The sequence below is a fragment of the Hylaeus anthracinus genome, unplaced genomic scaffold, assembly GCF_026225885.1.
Source record: "Hylaeus anthracinus isolate JK02 unplaced genomic scaffold, UHH_iyHylAnth1.0_haploid 11989, whole genome shotgun sequence".
Lineage (NCBI taxonomy): Eukaryota > Metazoa > Arthropoda > Insecta > Hymenoptera > Colletidae > Hylaeus > Hylaeus anthracinus.
In genome coordinates this window covers 15338821-15362851 of record NW_026534337.1, presented here as the reverse complement: position 1 = coordinate 15362851, position 24031 = coordinate 15338821, and the positions used below count along the sequence as shown (strand labels likewise).

Here is a 24031-nt window from a genome sequence, read left to right as displayed (position 1 = left end):
AAATTCGAGACATCGCAGTGTCCAGGAAACGAGAACGGCTCGGGGCATTAATTACCAAGAGCTCAAGACGATCGGTCGCATGGCGTAACGTAACATGTTTAGGGTGCTCGCATATCGGTAACCCAACCCAATTGTCGAGTCGAGTTCGGCGTCGATACCACCTTTCCTCCAAAGCGGACTTTTCGAGCCCTCGCATACCGACAATTCGACTCATCCGTTAGTGCGGCGTTCCATTGTTTCTTATTGGCTCTCGTGAGAAATCATGGACGCTTCAACGGTTGACTTGCCGGTATGCAAGCACCCTTGGGATCGATTCATAAATGACCGAAGACTTTTAAGAGTTGCAGCAGGCGGTTACGATTTTCTTACGTTTTCTCGCGAAACGGTGTTTCCGATCTTGAAAAATATCACTGTAATTTACGAACGGTCCCTTAACGCTAAAATTTCGATTGCTCCGGGATACGATCGATCGGCTCGCTACGAACGCGACGTTCCTCGCACGAGAAGGAGGGGAAAATTTTTGTGAAAAAGTAAAGTCGGAAGTTCGATCGATCGATCGAAAAGTAATGTGTCCGGCCCCAACGACGCGGCGCCGGAAGAGAATTAATAACCTTGAAATCCATCCGTTCGCGAGACAGCGGATACGCGCGCGATAATGGAGAACGGGCGTGCGCGTTACGTTGCATAATTAATCGAGAAGCCGATATCCGACTGATAACTACGGCCAGGTTCCTTTGTTTCGTTAGCGAAAACGTCGTTTCCAGGCAACGGACCCGATACTTTTATTGATAAATGAACCGCCAGCGCGTGATTTCAGGAGGGTTTGGGTTTATTCCTGGCTGAGAAAGAGTCGCGAGAGGGAAAAGGAACCAACGACAGTCGATAGACGTTGCACGACAGCGATATCCATCGTGGAAGTGGCTTTCTAAGTTCGAAAGAGGGATATCGTGGCCGCAGATTAAGGGTAGAAGAAGAAAGGTTATAAACACGTATTACGGAGTCATTAGTAGGTCCATTAGGAACGAAGCTAAACACATCCGCGTCGCGCCATTATCGCGACTCGAGCTCTAATTAGACCGCTCATTATGTCGCGTTTAAATATTTCCTTACATCGATGCCCGCTCCGTATCTCCTCGCTGGGCTTGTTCGCTCGTTAAGCGCGTGGATCCAGTTCGCTTGGTGTATCGCTTGTTGCAACGCCGACCTCGTTATGCAATTAATTATAGGAATTTACTTTCAAACTTATTACACGCGCTCGTACGCCCGCGGCTGATTCGGGATTAATTGCAAACAGCATCTGCGATCGAGCTTGTAATCGGGTATTGCGCGCGATTCGAGGGTAAGTAATATGCGACTGACAAATGTCGCGATGATCGACGGATCATCGATCCGTCATGATTCGATCGATTGAATAATAGGAAATTAAAGCCGGGAACGCGGGGCATAGGAGAGGCGGCGATAATTTACGCGCAGCTGCACGCTCGCTTTATCGGTTTATCTATTTCGTTAACGAGTCGATCGAAAATTTTAGTTGGACATAAACGAAAATTTGTACATTATACTGATAGGAATGAATATGTTGAATATCATTTTTTCGTACCAAGATTTGGTCGCGAGAGTATCGAATTTAAGATATCTTAAGGTACGCGCGCCGAGGACTTGTCTGACGCGTCTGTCCATTGCTGGCCGTTTCTACTGATTCCGACGTTTGCGAGCAGCGACGGCCATATGGTATCAACCGTTTCAACTGGTTTCAACCTATTACAAGTTACATTTTCTCTTGCTACTGCAATGCAATCTGTCTTTACGTCGTCTATTTAAAAAATATTTATCGAAATAAGTAAAACATACCATCGAATAATTAGTTTACCCAAGCTGTGATCGTGAAGCCGTGGCGGCGCAGGGAGGTTCGATTAGCATATCGTAACATCGAAATCGATTGCGCACGATCGATACGGTGTTTCTTTTCGTTCAAGTTCGTTCTTGCGCTATTAATAGGGCCCGATTTGCTTCAAGGAATCTCGACCCGTCGCGGTCGATCTCGCTCGGCGCGGCCACCCTTGCCCAAGGATTTAAGATAAAGAAAATGAGCGTTCCAAGGAGCGAAAAAGAGCGGGGAGAGGGCACGAGGGTAAACGGTTATAGAGGGAGGGTATAGGAACCGGCCGTGAAGTAAATAGGAGTCGTGGCCATTCTGCCGTAAAATTGTATGTGAAATTGTGCGATGTGTCTTGCGAATTGAATCGCCGGAAACGACATTGATTTTATTGCTTGTTTTCAGTACTGTATACCTCGTTTCGTTCTCCTTCTCGTTCGCTTCCTATACGACACGCCGACACTTTCTCTCCTATCCTGTTTGAGCCCACCCCCGTCGCACGTTTTCACTACCGATTCGGAGGGCGATCGGTAATTAAGGACAGAAGTAGCGTGCTAGGGTTAATTTTTATTAAATTTTTGGGCATTCCTCTGTCGAGGCCTATAAGAAGGAGAAGGAAATATAGCTTTCGCAAGAAATCGTTGGGATCGTTAACGCACGAGCGATCGTCGAGCAGAATTTTTGTTTAATCGAGCCGCGATTCGACGTAGTCTGGGCGACGCGAGGCGACGCGATGCAGTGCGGGTTGTGGCTCTGCTGCGCCGTGCCGCGCCACGTCGGCCGGGGCAAAAAGAACCATGAAAAATCGCGGCCGAGCGAGATTAATTGGGCTTATTAACGCGAGCGAAAGAACTCGAGGCCGTATTGCCGGGCAGAATTCCAATCCCGGTACACCGGAGGCGAATATTTTTCTAGATAGAGGAGTCGCGCGGGAGCTTAACCGTCCACGGTTTCCGCCCATAATTTGTTTTCAATGATTTACCACGGGCTAATTGCAGAATGCAGCGAGCGGTAATATCGCTTTGCAGCGTTACGTCCGGGAGCTAGCTATACTTTAGTTTGCAATTTAAACTTTACTTCCTCCGGAATTGATTAGCTTTTAGTAATTAAGCAAGCAACGCCTTGGACCACCCCTGCCTACCCTCGACGAACCTCTCTCACCCTCTTCCGCGTATATACCCACCACCTTCGCCCCGTGCCTCTTCTCCTTCTTCGCCTCCTGGTCTCCTAGTTTTCCCTCTTCTCTCGTTTCTGCTCACCATCGTCGGACCCGCACACGCGCGCACGCAGACACACGTACACGCGTACACACGTACACGCATACACACGTACACGCGTACACGGAGGCTCGATTCGCGTTCATGCGCCTGCGTTCGAGCACACGCGCAGCCCCTTGTACAACCGTATACACGCACCCACACAACGTCTCCACGCATCCACTTACGCGTACACACGCCAGACCACCCAAACTTCCTCTACCCCCGAACTCGACGTCTAGCTTTCCCTTTCGCTCCTTCGTAACCCCCTGTTTCTCCCTCCCACGATCTCTGTCTCTCCGCATTGCCGGGTGGGTTTTAATCAACGCTTTACGAGTGCGAGACAGAGGAAGTTACGCCGAGAAACCGAGAAGAAGGGTAGGTTCGCGCGCGCGCGCACGGGGGGGGTTCCTGCACGCGTGTCATCGTACGGTGTATGAGTATGTGTGTATGCACGTACGAGCTTGTGCGTGTGTTAGTCGGTAGAGGGATTGTCTGTCTACGTCCCGGTCGCGTATATTTTTTGACGCGCGAAAACGTAACCTCGAACTGGAAACCTCGCGTGTGTTTTCCGTTGAATCGAGTGCGAAGCAATTTCGGCAAGGAATGCGTTTCCCTCGATACCTCGTATACGGGTATAGCTCGGCCAGACGGGACAGGCTCAACCAATTTCAACTTCCATTATACACCCTTACCCGATTCCGTGGACGTATTTCCAAAGTATGCAAAGCGACCGATCTGGATTTCCATGGTAATCTCGACGCTGTACGCTCTTCTTCTGCCCTCTCCCTCGGCATCCCACCCCGTCTTAGTCTCCGTTAACGTTCAATTTCTTTTGAAAGAAATACATCCTTTTTCCTCCCCCCTATTTTTTTTTTTTTTTTAACGAACTCAAGGCCAAAGGTACTTCGCGAAACGATCCGGTCGATCGCTCGGCTCCAATAATTATACGTTCGCGGAGCAAAGACCCAAGGTGAACTTCCAATGTCCCGAGGCCGCGTTTCCAAACTCTGCGGACGCGCACGCAGGTTACGGAAGCTCGTCCCGGCACGCCACGTGCCTCGACGCCCGACGAATTTAAAAACGCAATTTACGGACGATAGAATAGCGGTCGAAGAGTTCGGTAACCTTGTCGGCGCGAAGGATAGGGCAACTATGTGGAACAACCGACTACGTTAGGTCACGATAGGATCGGGGAACGTTGGAAGAGAGAATATTCGCGGGGCCGCGAACCGATTTCCGTTCTTCGGCGACCCCGTGATGTGCCATCTTTCCCACCCCTGCCATCGTAAAAATGTTGTTTTTTAATTTAGGGGACGCCGCGAGGTTAATATACGGCTTTAATTCCAGGATTTCATTTAGGGGTTGGCCGTCTCCGCGTTTCGAGGGGCTCACGGAAAACGTTATGGGTATGGAAAAGTTGAAAGAAGAGAGGGAAAACGATGGAACGGGAGGGATCTCCTCCGAGAAGAAGAAGCACTCGCAATCGAAACGATCCCCCAAGAGGAGGCGGTTGACGTCCACTTTCGGCTACGTAGCCTTTCCTATCGCGTCGAGATCAAACTCTTGGAATAATAACCGGAGTAGATCGCAAATGGAGACGAGCAACATTCCTACGTATCTACGTACAATTTCAAGTAACGAATAAAAAGTAAACGTCCACTCAACTACCGTTTCCCTTTTGCTGTGCTCGATCGAGACTCCGATATCGAGAGGAAATTCTAATTATAAAAAGAATACGCACAACGTCGAAAAAATTGGTCGTCGATCGGCGACCGTTAACGCAACTTACTCGGCAACGTTCTCGTTCCAACTTGGACGGAATCGGCGCGGCAGTCGGTCGTGCTAAGACAATTAAAGCTCCACCCAATTAATGCCTCGGCGGGTGGGTGGCGAGTGTTGCGAGGCCCGCCGCGCGGTTCTCTCGCAAACAACGCCTTCTTGCCAGCTAGACGCAGCACGGAAATTTCATTCGGCCATTGAAACGTAAATGTACACCGCGGCGTGTATTTCATTCGAACGCTGAATGCCACGGATTGTCCGATAATGCTCGATTTATACCGAGGCCGGATTCAAAAGGACGACGGTGATGTTCTATTGTGTAATACGGCGAACGTGTCGTTTACAACCGGAACTCTCTAACCGATTTACGTGTATCGCGAAACGCCTAGTCGAAAATCCGCGGTTCCGCCGATCCGTTCTGCTTCGAGTTAACGACGTGTCCGCTCGCGAAGAAAGAACGAACCAAGCCGAGAAAGGGAAAATAAGAGCGCGACAGAGAAGAGTCGAAAAGTAAGCACGCTCGAGACTCGGTCGCGACTCGGTCGCGAAAACGATAAACCGATAATTGATTCGACGTTTTGGAAACAAGATCATCCCGCGCTCGGTTTGCATCGCGTTACCTGCGAGACGTAAACAACGCGTCGACCAGCGGCATCGTTTGCATGCAGCGTTAAGGTTGTTTTCGTAGATTGCGCGGTTCCTGCGAACGAGTCGCGCGCGTTTCATCGTTAATTGAAACGTGCCGGAGAGCACGGACTTGGCGCGCGAGTAAGATCTCACGATACCAACCGGTTTCGTAAATCGGTTCAACCCGTTCGACTCGCGGGAAGAATCGTTTAAGCGCACTGAATCGCGGGACGGGATACACTTGAACAAAATTTACTCACCGATAGAAGAACCGCAGACTGTCTCTGGAAATCCTTAAAACTCTTCTGGTAACGGCGGTGAATAGGTAGTTCCCTCGATCCTTTGACGGGATGGATACAAGTATCTTCCGACGACACTCATCAAACACACTCGATAAATCGAAAGAAGCCTCTCTCGAAGGAGAGACCGAGCGATAAGAAGGGAGAAAGAAGATTGCGAGGAAAGCACGAGCCAGGAAGAAAAGAAGAAAAGGAGAGAGGTTCTCGATATCCAGCACTCCAAGTCACTTGTCGCGCGATATCGATCGATCGAATGTACGCGTGCCGCGGGAGTCGCGTGCGGTCTGATGCCGCGGGAGCAAAATAATTCGATTCAATTCATTAGCGAGTACGCGTCCTGTATACACCGGTGGTTGATGTATCGCGTATCGATGGCACCGTTGCGCGTTATCGGCGGTGCGCGGTATCACCTGCGGGGATTCAGCACCGACGAGGAGGCAACGAGACCGGAGGACTCACCGCCGGTTAGTCCGCAACGGCAGCTCACTTCGGAATGGAGAGAAATCGCGACGGTACGCGAGGGTACGCGACGCGGGACCGCCAACCACTCGGCGCACTCTCGGTCTCGGCTAGACTTTGCACGACGCACTCGCCCGACGCGTCGCGACGTCTCCTCGCTTCTCGTCGTTCGGCCACCGCTCCTCGCTCCATACTGCGACGTCACTCGGCACGTCACGCGTGGCCGTGCGCATGCCCGGTTGACTCTTGGGCGCGTGTCGCGTGTACATTCTCCGCCACCAGTGCATACACGTACAGCCGCGTTTTGTGCGCCAGTCATCTTTATCAATCGGGCTTGCGACCGAGGTCTTGGGCTACCAGGTGCCTGCCGAGTTCCGTCGATCGCGATTCATGCCAAAGCTGTTGCTACGCGGAGGAACCAGGACCTCTACAACTAGACGGTGCTACACCATTTCAGCCCCGGGACTCTACGAATAGTTTAACGAACAGGATAAGGGTCGCTTCCGGCGACCAATTATACTCTCGATTCCAAAATCGACAAAAATTGAGTACGTTCACAGCGAAACACGATGTCCCCGTTGACCAAACAATTTTTCCGTTCGTTTCAAAAGCGTTTCGTTCGATGATAGCTGTTAATTGGGTGGAACAGCGATTACCTCGTCACGAGGGAAAATATCCCGATCGGCTGGTCGTTGCGCGGAGACCGCGATAATTACTGCTAATGTAAATGTTCGTTAATGGGCGTTATTAAATGCAACGCGGCAAAATAGTCACCGCCATCAGGGCGGTGCAAGCTGCACCCACACTCGCTAACCGATCCAATTATATTAATTAAATGAACATTATAATTAGCTAATTAAATCAAAAGCATTTTGGTATACGCTCTCGCGATTCGACGATTGTCGGTCGGTGATTTTCGGTGTGCGCGTGCTCCGTGTCGCAGGCCGCGATAAAGGTTTCACAATGACACTGGTAAGCGGTATTGTCCGGCTAGATTTTCCATGATTTTACAGGCCGATCATTTCGGCCCGGCTGAGATTACGCGATAACCAAATTCGTCCGGGGCAAACAAAATGACGGACCGTCGAACCGTATCGTTAACCGCCGTGCATCGCATTAGGAGTTTAACATTGGCTGCGATCGAACGGAAACGTTTTCGGAGCCGTTCGATCAGAAATTTCTCATCCCCGACCCGAATACGTTCCGCGACCAGGCTAAAAGATCCCTTCGACGAGGTTTTAATCGAATACCGTTGGAAAGTATCCGTGTTTCGGAAAGAAAAACCGGGTCAATTAAAATTAATGGACGGCGTAATTAGGAAAGTCGTTACGGGTAGCTTTCGCGAGATACGTTTCAATCCAATCAAGGGAAACGAGTTCCTTTTCTCGTCTTTAAAAAACTATTAAAAATCTCTCCGCTGGCTGAACGAGCACCGCGCAAAAACAATTCCGCGACTTGCGGCGATTATATTCGTTCCATCGAGGAACGTTAACGTGGCGTTTTCGTGCCGTCGAGTTAACCGATCCCGTTAATCGCTCGGACGCGAAACCGAGAGAGTATTTCTCGAACCCTGCTTCGTTATCGACGAGACAACGGAGCAGACGGAACGGCGGAGGAAGTTCAATTATTTTAACGAACGTCGTGGAAACGTCTCGATCGCGTGATCCCTAATCGCAAATAATTGTTAAGCCGAAGCACCAAGGCGCAGCGGCTTCAAACGAGCTCGCGCGTTTCGTGTACGCTACCGCTCGCAACTGTTTGCCCGTTCGGCATTTCAGCAGTCGTTCAAGTATCAACACTTTTTAGAAATAAGATCCTAACTTCCTAAACGCGTGGTCGCAGAAAAATTGCACAGGTCGAGTGTGGTCCAAACGGACTCGACGATTAAATTCAGTCATTTTCTTATATACTATATTCTCAGGATTTCGTGCACTTGCTAAAAAATTTCTGTCACATTCAGCGGAAGCCACAAATTCGATGCCCGCGTAAGCCCAAAAATTTCTGTTCTATTGCTTCAACACGGTAGATACCGTATCTATGCAGGGTGGGCAAATACTTAGGAACGACAGTGTAGGTAGGATCCATGAATGTGTGTGTGTGTTTGCGTGTACGCGAACAAGAAGCTTTGCAGGCCAACCGGTTACAGTGACTCTCGAAAAGCGCCTCGTGTCATTAGTATGTTAATTGGTAACGCTCTGGCTGCCTACCCGGGTTGCTGCCACGTCGAGTTTCGTACACGTATACGTCGCCAGGGCTCGGCGTGTTTATACGTTAAGATGTTTAATCGCTTCTGTAATTATACTGTCCCTCAAAGGGTTAATTGTCCCATAAACCCATGAATACGTTAACGAGCGCCGCCGTGCGCCTTGCGAACATCGCCAAAGAACAAGGAGCCGCTGAGGCAATGAGGAAAGGGGTCGAGATAGAGAGCCACCCATCGACAAACGTACGACTATAACACGATGCACGGGGTTGAAGACGCGACGACAAAGAGGGTAGCTCGAGTCGCGATACAGATTTCACCGACTCCCCGACTCGAAAATCGCAACGATTCGTTAAACATGAACGAGTATCTATCCGTTAGCCGTTACACGATGCACGAATAAAAATGTAATTTACTCGTCTCGAGCAAATTGCTATACGTTGGTTTTATTCGTCGGTTATTATTCGAATAAAGCGTTAGCCGTCCGAGGAGAATGGAAGCGTCAAGAAAGGAAGCTACAACAGTGGGGAGAGTGCATTGTCGCTCCGTTATAATTAAGAAGATAGACTTTAAATCTGGAATGTAAAGTGTGAAAGAATAGCGTGGTGAGGCGGGGGGGGGGGCGCAAGGGAGAAAGGGAGAAAATAGGGGGTGAATCGTTGCGAGCTAAACGAGTGGTAAAAGACCGGTCTGTGAGATGTAGAAGGAAGCACTGACGAGAGAAGGGAGAAGGAGGAGAGGACTCGGATGGAAATTAATTCATTACTCTAATGCGTTGAGCGAGAGAATGGGCCGGGAATTGAAGCGTCGAGTGGCAAGCATTTCGCGAAAGATGGATGTCTCGTTTTCATTCCGAAAATTAACACTCTCCGTTACTCGCCGACCGCCGACAAGAAATTTGTTTACTTTCTTCCATCGCCTGTTCCGCCTTGCTTCGACTTCCGCTTAGCAGCTCGACCTGCTTGCGTCGTCCTCGTCGCGTGACCCATTCCACCCTTTTTTTTTATTTACCGTTCAATCCGCCCACGGCCTTGCTACTTTTCAACCGAACATTTACGTCGAGCAAGAGTAATTCTGGGACTCGATCCTGGTTTTAATAAATTAATCGCGAATGCTTAATAATACTTCGTAGACATTTTGGAAGCCTTCCTTCCAACCTATAAGTAAATCATGAAGTGTATTACGACCGCTCCAAGGAAACCTCATGAATAAGGAACGTCGTCTCGCGAAAATAGACAGTGACAATAATTCGGTTCCGACGACGAACGACCAATCTCCTGTTCCATTTAACATACATCGCTATTAATACCTAACTCGTGGAATCGATCTCTATCCGGCGTTCTCTCTCTCTCTCTCTCTCTCTCTCTCTCTCTCTCTCTCTCTCTCTCTCTTCCTCTTTTTCTGACGGTTCCGACGAATGGTCGGTCGGAGTGCAATCCGGGTATCAAGCGATCCGGGAGGACAGGTCGAACGTGGACGTGTCACGAAGTCGTCCTAAAGGGTACCATCGATACCAATTTAAACCGAATATCGGTCGCGTTTCCCAGGATATACCATTATCGACTGCGAATCGAAGTGATTCCGACAAGCTTCGGCCAATCCGCAGCTATATCCGTTCAAACGGCCATCACAGCCACTTGTAATTGAATTTAACGCGCTACCTTTGACTTTCCCTGTGACCCACATCCGCGGCGTCCTATTCCGGGTGTTCTTTTCCACGGGATGCCTCCTGTTAACGTTTCCCGCTTCGCGTCGATTCGTTTCGGTCGTAGATTCGCGCCAACCGACGCTGAACACGACACCGCCAAGTCCAAGCGTCGACCGCGCGAACCTGGTTTCAACGATCGAATCGAGGAGGAAACCGCGATGGAAAATCGACGATCGCGCAACCGTGCGATCGGATAACTCGGTTCGCGTTGCTGGTACTCGACGAATCCTGAATTGGCACGCGTGACGGATAAAACGACGACGGATCGGAACGCATACGCGTGCGACGAATTTCATAGGAAACGGTCTTCGCGGAAATGGCTACGAGTTACCGGTTCGCGCGAGAGAGCAGTTACGGACATCGGGTATGGATGCGAAGCAATTAAAGGCTGAATTGCTCGTTTGCTAAAATTTAAATGCAGCAGTTAAGGAGAACGACTCGGTTCGCGCGCACGGCGTAATTTATTCGTTCGAAAAAGCCCTTGCCGCGCGATACGCCGGACCCGTTTCGCTATTTCACTCGTCTCTATCGGTTCGCTCAATCTGGACCGCCGGAATTTTCCGAAAAAGGTAAACGCTATGGCGGTTTGCAAAACAGAGAAGAAGGGGAGAAAGAGAAAAGAAACGCGTTTTATCCTGAGGTTATACGGGGAAAATAATTCGCCTTACAATACGTAAAGACGGGGACTCGTCTCGAGCGAACGACGATCGCTGGACAATAGAGGAATCGCGTTTCGATCGATTTGTATTTACTCTTTTCAAACGGTCGGACGGTCTGTCGGAAGGAAAGGGCACGGCGTGCCCTCGTCGCCGCTCGTTGGTGATTGCGGATGCCTTCTTCATGGTCCCCGATGTAATTTTCTGAATGACTGCGTAATTAAAACTCTAATTTCCTGCGCTTAATTGACCGGAGTCTTGGCTCCCTCCTTGCACGACTTCTCTCGCTCCTTACCTCTCGGACGACTCGCGTTTGCCAGTGCCCGTTGGTTTCTCCTGCCACCGACCCTCGCTCGAACTCGTAAATCGAGCAACGAGGACGCGCGTTTAACGCGAAAACTTTTTTCCTCGCGACGCTTTATGTATATCGATTCGGGATCTATTTCGAAAAGATGGGGCGAAAAATGAAACTAATTTCTCGGATCCAATCTACGCGTACGCCCAATTTTCGCGGAGCTCGCGCCACGTCGCGCGAACGCGAGTGTTTGAATAATTAGATCCGTCTCCGCTGGTCGGGGGCAATTATAATTGCGGACCCCTTTCGCAATTATAAGTTTCTGCGAGACTTGCCATGGCGTGGCATGGCAGCGTGTTCGCTGGAATAGGCCAGGTTGGCTGCTGAGGGCACGAATGCCGGTGGCGGGCAAGATTTGCGCGCGCGCAAGAGAGAAACAGAGAGGGAGCGATACGGTGGATGAAAACGAGGGAACAAGCACGCTGCGCGTGAAAACGTTAATTGGGCTGACCTGCTCGGAAACTAGTTACGGAAGGACTGCACCGACATTCCATGGACCCTACGCGGCATTGAATACATGTAGGGGCTGGAGCACCGGCTCGCGTTTTCTTATTCCACCTGGGAATTCGTACCATGAACAACGGGACTGTGCCACGACGCGTTGATCTAGCGAAAAATGTCTTCGACTAGACTCAGCCACCTTCGAGCGAAAAGTTTAGCAACGCACAAATGGTATTGTGGGAACGGGGGGAGATGCACGTAGCCGGCCGAGATGCTTCTGAGAAGCACAGCGCGAAGGTGACGGTCGTGGAAGAAAGTGGAATTGCAAATAAAAAGTCGCAGAAGTAGCGCGTAAAGTATAAGGTAAACCAAAGTAAAAGGAGCGTCTAGATGGTATGGGATAGAAATGGATGTTACTTACTTAGACTTTGGAGCCTTTCTGTCCCCTCCGTTTCCGTCCTCCTCTCGCTGTCTCCCGCACGTATTACCTTGGTTCGCACTTGCGTTTTCTTCTCTCGGCGTCGATTCCTCTCCGTCTCGTTCGCTCCATCCAGACTTTCTCGATGGCTCGCGCGCGTTCTTCGAACTGAAAGGGCTTTTCTTCGTATCGTTGTCGTCTCTTTCTCCGCCACGCGTGGCAAACCGCTATCCCGTGTCCCGTAAAATCCTCCTCGAACCGTGACGCACGGCTTCCGCGTTTCTTTCCGACTCGTTCCGCCGCCCTAAAGGTGTTGGCGAGCTCATTTCAAAGGTGTCCGCCGAGAAACTTGCGGGACTACCAGATTTCCTCAAAGCTAATGATCTTCTTCGTTAGGGTGGCGACGCGGTTACAAAAGGCTCCAATTACGGCACCTAAGGAAAATTACGAAATAACGAGACACCACCGTTCGATGCTCCCGGGCACACGGAATTTCGATCCCTCCCCGCTAGACGTCGGTACACCGCGAGAACTTAATATTACGAATAAGAAATAAGGGAGGGACCGCGAACCGTTCCACTCCAGCCGGCAGCGGCACAACGAATCCTCTCACACCCCCCAGTGTGACTCGACTTTGCTTTCTTTTCCTTCTACGCTTCCGAAGTCCCCGTAAGCTTTTTGACTTTAGACACGACCGAAAGTTTCGCCCTCTCAGCCGCGCGCTTTTTAACCCTCGCCCCCTCTTCTTTGTAACTACCGCTCTTTTTCGTGGACGCCACGATGGAAACGGTGGCTTCGTGGCACGGAGAAGTTAATTATAAGCGATACCAATCTCTCGGGGTTGTTGGGCGGTTGGTAGAACTGGGAAGCCATGACAGCCAATTACCACCCCGTGCAGACCCTCGCGCACGAGCCACCGTTCTCTCTGTTTCACTCGCTCTCCTTCTCTCCTTCACTCTCGCCTTCGCAGGCTATCTTCTTCTCTTCCTCGTTTACTTGAAACTTTCTCTCCTATTCTCTCTACCCTATCTTCCCTACATCCGTTTCACACGAATGAACAGGCGAGCGCGCGAGCGCAATCACACACACACACACACGCGCGCGCGTATGGACCCGCGCGTGCACGCCACGCGTACATTTACACGTGCTCTCTCCCGTCGGTATAGGAAATTAAAAGACTGGGCGATGATTGCGAGCGGCCACCCACCCCCTGCTTCCATCGGACCCCTTACCCTACGGAATCTAAGGTGGCTTTCCGTCGAGGAAAAGGAAAGAGGGAAGGCGTTCGTTCTGCTTAGCGAGAATTACGGAATTGGCCGGGAAAAGTGATTGCGATTGGCCCTTTTACCGCGTTTGTCCGTGGCTCGTTTCGCCTCGTTAAAGCATCCGAAACGGACACCCTCGCTGACCATCGAAGGAAAGGTTTCGATTGTACATCCACCTACTGGAACCACGACAGATACGGCTACCAAACTTTACCGATAACGTATGTATCAAATAACGATTTCCTCGCGTTAGTCTTGTTCCGCTAGATTACTAAAACGTCGCGTTACGCGTCGTCCAGAAACCTGAACAGGCTCAGACGTCCTATTGTTCGCGAGAGAAAAGAATCTTCTACCCCTGTTTGCACCACGGCCAACGTTTCGTCCAACAAACAGAGCGAATCGAATTCGTTGCGCGTTTGTGCAGGGCCTGCGCCGTACGTTCTCCGGATCGGTTCCATCCATTATGAGGCTTATGTCACCCGACAATAGGGATTAACCTTCGGGAGAATGCTACGAGAAAGCGGCAACGGCTGCCATGACAGTGATCGTACCGGGTGTCGTTTTTAAGCCGCTTCCGAGCAACGGCTTGTTTGCAGTTCCTGCGACAAACCATACTTCGTAGCTGGCCTCGAAGAGAACGCAGTCGATCGAAAATCGGCGTTGGACCAACAACGATAGAACCTTTTCCACGAAGATAATTTCCAATACCCTTCGGCTTACGATAGTCGTATTTCAAATAAATAAGTCGTCGACGAGTCCAAGGTAAATAGTGCTACGCAATTTTACGCAATTATGGGTCAAACACTGATGTTCCTCCACGGGAAAAACAATCGAGAAAAGCACTTTTTGGAGCGTTTCAGTTATGTTGGTCAGTGAAGGAAGGAGGGCGTGGAGTTAAGGGTCAAGATGACCACCATTGTAATCGTCAAGTCAAGGGCTACCTGTGATAAAGAAATCAGCCCGATCGGAGGGTACTCCATTTTTGTAAACTCAACCGAAATAGCGCGTTACACGAGGCTTATCTATGTATTCTTCTTCCAATGGACGACCAATGAACCACGTGTATCTTGACACTGTGACCGCTGTTCGATGCCCACCAAGCGAAACGTACAATTGCAGCTTGGCGCAATTAACAGGTCTGGTTTATTCACCGGTTAGGTTGAGTTAATTGTAATCGACGATTAACAACCAGTAACTTCAGCGCTCCATTACCTCGCTTTGACCCGCACTATATGATCCCCTCGCAACGTCCGAGCTCCGTCTCCCCGCAAATGTCGCTTTGACGCGGCGCGCATACCTCGGGCTACCATCGACGCTCGAGATGCTAATTTCTTAAACTCCGCGATTCGTAAAGCCACATGCACGATCGCGACAAAGTCACGTAATGAAACCTTGTCGCGCAACTTTCACGGGTCTGTTTGCGCGAAAACTTGCAACCTCTTACGCGCGTCGTCAAAGCCTGAAAGGACATTGTTCGACTAAATTACTCGCTACGCAAACGCGACGCTTCGAAACTTCATCGATACCTGCGCTATTATCTGTTCACGCGTACTTTTCCCTGCTTGGGATGAAATCATACATTCCTATGTTTACAACGTAGAATTAGACGTAACCTTCGCTGACGAAATGGAGAAAAATAAAATAGGTAGTTAGAAAGGAAGCACGTTCGATAAGAAACAATGTACGATACGAATCGTCTTAACCATGAAAGGGGTATCTGGGATCAGGCAAATCGAAGGAGACCGATAGCTATCGATTGGTCGAGGAGTGACGCTCGATATAATGCCAGCCCCGTGGGGCCCGAAACTTTTCTCATTCTAGCGGAAACAAAGAATCGCGGGGTTACGAGAGAGCGTGTCCTTATCGCGACCGAATCTTGCGCGAAGGACCGCCCCCAATCTCGAGCAATCATCGGAACGTGGCCAACGCGCGTGCAATGTATGTGCTAAATTGCTATGGCGAGCGAGGATAAGAGTAACGAGCGAGGGCATTCAAACGGCAACGTTACACGGTACGTGTAACGCTTTGCTTCGCTCTTCGAACTGCCCGAGAAGGGCGAATGGATAGAACTGCATCGTCACATTTTTATAAGCTGCGTACACTCCTCGCTAGAGTGTTCCGTTTTCTAAGCAACCGTTCGCTTCCGTTTGAAAATATGGAAAGAATGGTGAACGGAAATCATAGGAAAAATCAGTTTACTTATCGCGGCACGGTATCGAAGTTAACGATCGAAGCAATTTTCGAGAAATCAATCGCAGAATGGTCTCGTTAATCTGGCGGGGTGGTTTCTAGATGCTCGGTTACTCTTACATCGCGTAATAGTATCGGGGCATCCCCCACGTTGGCCTTAACCCCCCACCCTTCTCTGGCAACTCTTCGGACCGAACCACCCTCTCCGCTTCTCCGCCTCTGCGCCGTTTCCCAGCTAAGTCTGCGAGTGACTGAGTGGTTATTTAGGTAAGAGCCAGTCTCCCTGTGCAGCAGCTACCCCCTCCAACCCCACTCCGCGCCTAAGTAATGGTCCCGCAACATATTGTGCAAAGAAAAACTCGCTCGCTTATTTACGCTACTCTGTTCGTGAGAAAGGGAGAAAGAGAGAGAAAAAGAGTTCCTTCCCACTTGTCTCGTACTCGATCGTCAGGGAGAAATAACCGATCGGGCTAAATCCGATGACGAAAACGCAAAAGGAGAAAATCAGCAGACTTCTCTATCGTATTAAGTAGATGCAATGCGAACAAAGCGGGCAGAAATTTAGACGGTAGACTACTCAGGAGATTGTAGAATTATGGGAAGAAACCCTGATACGATGCAACAGAAACGATCATCGCGCGATCAGGCTGGGGAAAGCCCGATCCGTGCTTCTGCTACTAATGCCTGTCGATCCGTACAAATAGCTGTGATACTTCTCCACTGGCATAATTACGGATCGGATGAACGGAAGATAGCGCTTAACTGCGTGGCGCGAAGGGTGGGCCGTGATCGCGGAGCAAACGTCAACCAACTGCTGGATCAATTGATGCGCGCGGACTCTCGCCACGCATACGCGTGCCGCTCCAAACACGAAACTCGCTCGGCCAACGATACCTTTTCTCGAATCTCCTGCATCCCTTCAGCAACGTCGGCGCCGGCACGTGTCGAACGCCCGAGACACGTGCGGCACACCGCCAAAAATCGATATGCCGTCGTGGCGGCTACTATACCTTCGACCTCATATATTATTCTAACGCGCTTTAACCTCCCGCCCGATCCCGCAAACCTTCGAACGCACGAATTTCTCTATCGTCGCGGCACAGCGCCCCGGTTCCCATGACGCGTAATCGCTCGATGATTTCGTTACGCTCGCCGAGATTTCGTCGACCAGCGATTACTCGCTCGTGCACGGTTCGACAACGAAACGTTCCCATTGAGTGGTATTTATCGCGCCGGGGAAATGGATCGCTTTAGAGCAGTCCGTAACGTAAACTGCCTATGTACCACCGCATGGTTTACAGAGGTATCATCTGCTCGTTCTCTCGAGAAAATAATGCGTTCCTCGCTCGGTCGAATAAAGAAGAGAACGTTTTAAGCGTTCAACGTCTGACCGCGATTTAATTAATTCTTGGACCAGAACGCAAGCGCGCCACCCGCGTCAACAATGGATCCACTTAAGCAATAAACAAAAATGGTACGTAGCCATTGATGGCGCACATTCGGAGGCGATACGTAGACTGGTAGGGTAGAGATGATCTGATTACGACCGCATCATGGGAAAGTCAACTCGCAAACCGAGGGTAGAAACTCGATTCATCCTATCGTATCCTATTGTGCGAGCACTGTCACCGATGCGTATAATTCGAAGGGATCCGCGCGCATCCACACGCTCCGGCATTAATTTCGAGCACAAAAAGGTGCTCCGAAACAGAGTGCGACGAGACGAGACGTGTCTCTCACCGGCTCGTCGTGGCGATCGAAATACGAACGCGGGACTGCCAGGGTACAGTGAAAGCCTCGACTGTTGCAGAAAACAGGGGCTGAAAATTCCTGCGATAATCGAGGTAAACTTCAATTCGATGCACGCACCGTCTAGCCTGTCGAAGCTCGTTTAGGACTGGCTTCTGGCTACGCTATCGAGGCTAGCCAAAAAAGGCAAACGCGAATCGGACGTATTGGAAGCGCGGGGTGACGGGAAACGGAAAAAGGGCCGGGGACAGGAAGAAACCGCGAAGAAAGGACGGGCCACAATGGGCCGTTTATCAAAAAGTCGTGATACCGCGCTGGCAGCGCCTTTCCACCAGTACGGATAGGTCCATCAATAAAACCAAGTGATTTAGCGAGTCCCTGGCGGTCGAAGTGGGAAAAGTAAGGTGGCGGAGCACGAATTTCCAAGATAAAGGGGTCAACAATGGACGGTAACCAATGGTTGGTATTCGGCCAGTGTCGAAACGCCGCCTTCCAATCACTCGCCGATAACAATGCCCTCGGTCTGGTTTATAAATCCGCGCATTGTTGCGAACTTAAAAGCTCTCGCGACGGGGATGCAAGAGCGAGAAAGAGAGAGAGAGAGAGACGGAGAAGGAGATCGACGCGATGGAGAACAGACCAAGTGGCAGGGAAGGAGAATCTACTCAAGATCTCAGGCGTTGAAAGCACGTCGGAAAGGTAGAAGAAGAGAGAACGAGAGGGACGTTAAGGGAGGAGAGCGTGGGTGTTTAAAGAGTGGGAGCGAGAAAATGGTGGCAGAGCTTGAGAGCCGTGTAAAAGCATTGAGAGCACTTTAATGAATACGATTAGGGGCGTTAACTGTGAAGGATTGCCAAGCTGAAGAAAGCGCCGCGCCAGGGAAAGCTCTTTACCGGCGCCTTCGGCTGTATCCCGAGCTCGAGCCGGATCCTCGGCTCGTCGAGGAAATTTTCGGCTCGACTTCGAACGCCTCCGCGCGATCTCGTTTGCTCGATTCAATTTTGATACAACCTCGCTTCGTTAACCGTATTCGTATTTCCCGATAATTCCCTCGGCTTTGTTTACGAAGCGAGATGCGCCCGGAAAATATCGCGAGCCTAAGTGGATCGTTGGGTGGTAAGTGCTGTATCGGTCTTAAAAACAACGCGGACTGATGGACGTTTCGGTTGGTCGGTTAATCGTAAGTTGGAAAACGTTGGCCCCGGGACTCGTATCTCCGGCAGATGCACTTATCTGCCCACTAGAACGCGATGTCGCGCTATCAGTGCGCGAACGACAAACCCACTTCCTATGCACATTCTTGTTCTTTCTTGTCAGTCCAGTCTGGCTGGGAATAATCTGCCTCATTAGCGAAGCCGATAGAACCCGAGCGCTGCCTACGCGAACCGAGCCACGCGTGTGTAGACGATGCGTGTGCAGTGATGGAAAACCGGCCACGCGTGTCTGACCGATAGGCAAAACGCTTAGTCGTAACGACCGAAACTTTTCGTCGTTCCAATTAGCGCCGACGTTGTTACCCGAGCCATCGCGCGTGTCTCCGTTGTAACAATCCTACCTGCCTGTGTACACGGTGCTCGTTAAATTATCGCCAAAGGCGACGAATCGGGGACACTGTTTTAAGGTACGGGTAATCTATGTATCCGGGAAATCAACGCAAATACGTTACCGGTTCGGGAGAAGGAAAGACTATTTGCCTCGAATACTAGCGAAGAGTTTCAGATTATGCAAACGCGCGATTAATTTAGCGAGAGCCTCGCTCACACGGAGGACTGGCTCTAATTTGGCGATTCTCGATCGGTAGGGTAATCACAGCAACGGACCTAGCGACGTCCCCGAGTGGAGAGTTAGTCCAGCCAGGCATACCAGTGTCGGAGAACACGTATGCACCGGACGCATGGCCACGTCGGCGTCGCGTCGCGACGCTTCGCGTTGGCCGCCTAAGCCGCATAGGTACGCAAACGCGCGCACGTGTGAACGACGTGGCTGCCTGCCACTCGACTCAACCGCTCTAGCTGACTCCACGCAATTATAGATCCCTAATTACGAACCCGCACGCCATGCTCTGTACACCTATCCCTCTCTCGTTTCCATCCCCTAGTGCACCGTAGCTTTCCGCGACCCTAACTCTCTCTATCCCCGCGTCCTCTTGCTCGCGCTATTATCGCTACCCGTATCTCGATCCCCGAACCCTCCGCGTCGCTATTGCCGGCTTTACTGTCTCTTCTTCCCCCGCTAGGCCTCGTCGTTGCACCGATTCCTGTTTTTCTCCTCTCTCTTTCGTCCCTCCCGCTATCCTACACCCCTCGCTACGACTCCCTCTTGCTTCGGTTCGGTTAATTAACTCCCACCTCGTTAACGGGCCCAACTGAGCAGCATTCTCCTTCGAAAAGTAAGCAATTCATCGCGCGGCTCGTGATATCGAGCACACCAGAGTACGGTGTCGGTTGGAGTAAGGACTCGCGAAGATTGCCGGTTTCGCTCTTGCTACGCGTGCATGTCCTTGCCGCGATTCTTTTGTTCGGGATAGGTACGATGCAGAATCTCGCAAACAGAATCTAATTAAAGTTTGATTTGATTTTATCGCGTCGATCGCGACGACTGCTCGTCGTGTTACGCGAAACGAGTGGATTTAAAATCACGGCTGGTTCTCCTAGCGAGCTCAGCCTGCTCGACGCGTTTTCCCCGTCGACATTTAAATCATCTTAACTATTCATTTAGCGCTACCGCTAGACGGTTTTTTGCGCTGTTTTTCGTAATTAACAAGGAATAACCTGATTTGCGTGCAGAGCACCTGGGACGATAATCTTTCGACGCGAATGTTCCACGATGGGGGCGGATATTGCGGACAATATCCGATACTAAGGTCTCGTGGTCTCGCGCGCATCTTGGCAGGCGATGGAACGAAGCGACGAAGAAGCCGCGCGGTCGAAAATGGGTGAAAAATAACCGAGGAGTTTTAGCGAAATTACTTAGACCCAATTAAGTCGAGTTTACCTTAGAGCTAGACGGGATTCGCGGCTTCAGCGTATCAAGCTCGGTGGGAAGGGAAGAGGAGACGAAGCGAGAGCGAGCGGAAAGTAGCGGACAAGCAAAGGTGAGAGAAGGAGGGAGAGAGAACGAGAGAAGGGCGATGGGAATTCAGTTTCCCCCTGCTAAGAGGGTTTGCTTGTATCCCTCGAGATGCGTATACGTCATCCGATTAAAATTAGTAATTAGCTAATTAACTTAAGCGCGCAGCACTCCGGACTAAGTAAGTTGACCGCCTGATTATGACGCATCGCTTCCGAGTTAGAATCTGGCCACGCGTTCGCGCTGACCCGCGGAAAAAAGAAACGCAACGGACGAAAGAAAGTCCACGAGCCACGAGGGAAGACACGAAACATACCTTTGCTCGTCTCGAATGTTTGTCCGCTATCTATCTCTCTAGCTACCCCATCGGAGGTTGCTTTGCATCTATGGGGAATTTTTCTGAGCCGAAGAATTACCTATTTGTGTCTATAACGAGTCGTTTTATCGTGTAGATCGTGCTTTCAATTTTTCTCCTATCGTAATTCTTTCTGGGTCGGGCCTACCTCTTACGATATGACACTGCGTGACAGCAGTCCCGCGTTGAATCATCGTCGCGTATCGGATTCCGCGTATCTCGGTCCGCAAATTCCACTTTCGCCGTACGTTTCCAGCAGGCCGGTGACGTGAGTGGAAAATTGATATATGCATGAAGCGAAATCTAGTGGAAAAGTGTACGATACCGTGATATTCGAAGTAGCGCGAGCAAAGGGACGCGCGTCGTCGAGAGTGATTCAGAAGTGCTTTCCCATGTTCCTTAACTAACCGTTCGTCGGTCCTGTGGACGGGTCGCATCGCGTCGCGGCGACCATACCTCGCCCAGTACGATCGCAACAAGGACCAGGCTAAAGGTCCTTCCCCTATTTTACCAAATCTCTGTCTATCATGCTTCCTATCTCTCCTGCGATTACTCTTTCGATACTCGAGTTTCTCGCGCCTGCACATTGCTACTTTTCAGATCTCTCTTCGTCGTTTTGTCTCGTTCGCGAACATTCTAAATTTATTTTACCCAACTTTGGCTAATCCGCTACCTCCAGTTTTTGCGAAAACCGCAGCCACGATTCTCGGAGACGGATTCGCGAGTTCGTTTTCTAAATGACAGTAACGTGGTCAGAGTTGCGGCCATTGGGATGCCTCCGAAGCGATGTATCATCGTTAAAGCATTATAAAAGATACGCCCCGACATCTCCCTCTTCCCTTTACCTTTCACCTCTCCGTTACCACAACAAACATTTATTTTCAGAACGGAGGATCGCCTATGGAACCATCGATATCTAAAGCAAGTAATAGGTAACTAATTTCCCATACCGGCAGCCTCGCGTAACAGGACCCGTATGTGTAATTCGTCAGAGAATCAGTAGCGCACACGCGTCCCTGTATCTCGATTAAAATTTCTTTGAACCCTCGAGCACGGTTCGTACGTCTTTGTGTCTGTCTGTGTCTTTCAGCTTGAATTCTCGTCGACCGATGCGGGCTTCTGCTGGAAAACGACCGCGACGCCCCGATTCGTTTAACAAACTATTAACGCCAAATCCGAAGAACCCGCCGAACGAGCCCACATTTAGGGTCGATCGAAAAAATTCCACGTCCTTTCCCAACGGAAAATATAGCAACGAGTAAATTATAAATTCCTCGAATGGTACCGGAGACATCGAAGAGGTTTTTATCAAAATTACTTTTTATTTACGCCCGAACACCATCCATTGAAACCGTGACTTCGTTGTGCGAGACAACCTATGATATCCGGATACTTGGTCGACACTTTATTCGGCAACGATTCTATAACAAACTTCAAACTATGTTACATTTGTTGGTTGTCGCTAGACCTAACTGTAATTAGTGTAGGAAACTGTACGAAGGAGAGAGGGGAGAGCATACGTGTAATGCTCTCGTTAATTACCTGACATGTTTAGCATGCATTACATCTACGTATACGAGGTAGCAGCGCCGTACCCATCCTGTCAGTCTACCTACACGGCTGTTATGTTCTACCTATGGCCCATCGTTCGCGTTCAGGTCGAACAGCGCGTGCGACGGGTAATGAGCGAAACGAGGGAATTTTCGGTAAATTGCTAGCACGAACTTGAAATTGGAAGGAACCCGCTGGCTGTTATTAAGGCAACCATCTATCGTTCGTTATCGCTACGTAACTACAAGTCCTCTCGTCGCTTCCCCTCGTTACCGAACTCGTCCGATGCTGGGCCTACGCGATCTAATTACGAGAAATATCGAGCACAGTGTAGCGATCGGTCTTTGTAGGATTGGGTCCGAGAAGACCCAACTTCAACCGTGTTAGGGGTTAGCCGTTGTCGCCCCATGGCGACAAACACAAATAGCCGAGTTGTATATTCACCTGTGATTCGATAGAATTCTTTCGCAAACAGAAACACAAAGTGTACCTTCGAATCGTTTTATATTTGACGAGTAAGCTGCACGAATACCGTGTGGATCGAAGTGTCCAGCAGAGTGTGTCATAAAGATTTAACCGAGGTCCGCTACGAATCGGCGAGCAATCGGGAAAGAACGTTTACATTTGTAACGAAAAACGCGATTAATATCGTACGAAAGGCAAATGGACGGTAAATGACGGTGGACGGCCACGGACGTGTACGATCGGCTGTCCGAAATAATGCATAGAACGTGGAGTGCACGTAACGGAATAACAATTTCCTACTGCATTAATTAGAGGTCGACGAGGCGTGAAATCGAGGTTTACGAAGCGTCAACTAGTTTTACACATCGCGACGGAATAATAACGTCGCGACACGACTGGAATTCCGAATACATTACCTGCGCCACAGCGTGCCGCGAGCTCTGTAGCGCGGACCGCTGAAAACCAAGAGATCGGGGGCTTGTAATGATTAACGACAAATGTTAACGTCCAAAATTCGATCGACCCGCTGTCGCTGCAATTAGGATAGAGTGGAGTTAGGGGGACCATGCTCTTTAAAATTCGAATTTGCCGGCAAACGTTCGCATAATTAGAGTGACACGTGGCGTTAGCAACTCTGTTACCTCCCACGAAAATTGACGAGCTCTTCCTCGTGTTCCTGCGAATATTCTATCAGGATAACAGAGATCGCGTTCCGACCCTGAAAAATAAGTGACGCCCGTCGCGTCGGTTTACCAATGTTGCAATTTTAATTCGCCGAAAAGTCGAACTGTTCGTTCGCGGAATTGCGGTGTTTATCCGCGACCAACCGTGTAATGACCGTCAGCGGTCAATTAACACTTTCAAGACCAACGCGTGTTGCACGAACGCAAGTCTCGTATGTATCGAGAACTATGCACACATTTCGTGCTCTATCACGCAAAATAGACGCCTGGGATTGGCATTTTTATTTCCCGATATCAATTTCGAAGCGACGATGGAAGGCTTTTAATTGGGACTGGCGATGCTGCTGATGCTGATGGCGACTGAATCGACCAGCGTCGGTAATGGAACGCGATAAATGCCACCGACTCTGCATGCCGCTGCGCAAAAATTCTGCGAACCGAGTCGAACATGTCGAAGAACTCGATATCTTTTTACACCAAAAAAAGTAAGCTAAATTCTCTGGACGAGGTTAGTTATTGCTTATTTATATGCAAGGGAGAGCGGAGTAAGTTGGATCGCTATTACTTCAACGTCTTTTGCTCTACGATTGCTCCTATTTCCTACAAAAGTTTTTAATTCTATTT

General features: G+C 50.0%; 1 protein-coding gene and 1 long non-coding RNA gene across 3 annotated transcripts in view; one reads left to right on the top strand and one right to left on the bottom strand.

Moving 5' to 3' along the window:
• The window catches only part of LOC128887520 (LIM domain only protein 3-like), a 50447-nt gene extending 43961 nt beyond the window's left edge, over positions 1 to 6486 (bottom strand). The window contains exon 1 of one of the 2 annotated variants that reach the window (XM_054143515.1): positions 5802 to 6486. The gene's annotated coding sequence lies outside the window, so the exon portion shown is untranslated. The remainder of the gene's footprint in view (positions 1 to 5801) is intronic. The other variant, XM_054143513.1, reaches the window with a different exon arrangement.
• Positions 6487 to 18802: 12316 nt separating this feature from the next.
• LOC128887539 (uncharacterized) lies at positions 18803 to 20621 on the top strand. The gene is made up of 3 exons (XR_008460057.1): positions 18803 to 18905; positions 19086 to 19234; positions 20071 to 20621. It is a non-coding gene; the product is annotated as an uncharacterized LOC128887539 (long non-coding RNA).
• The last annotated feature ends 3410 nt before the right edge of the window (positions 20622 to 24031 follow it).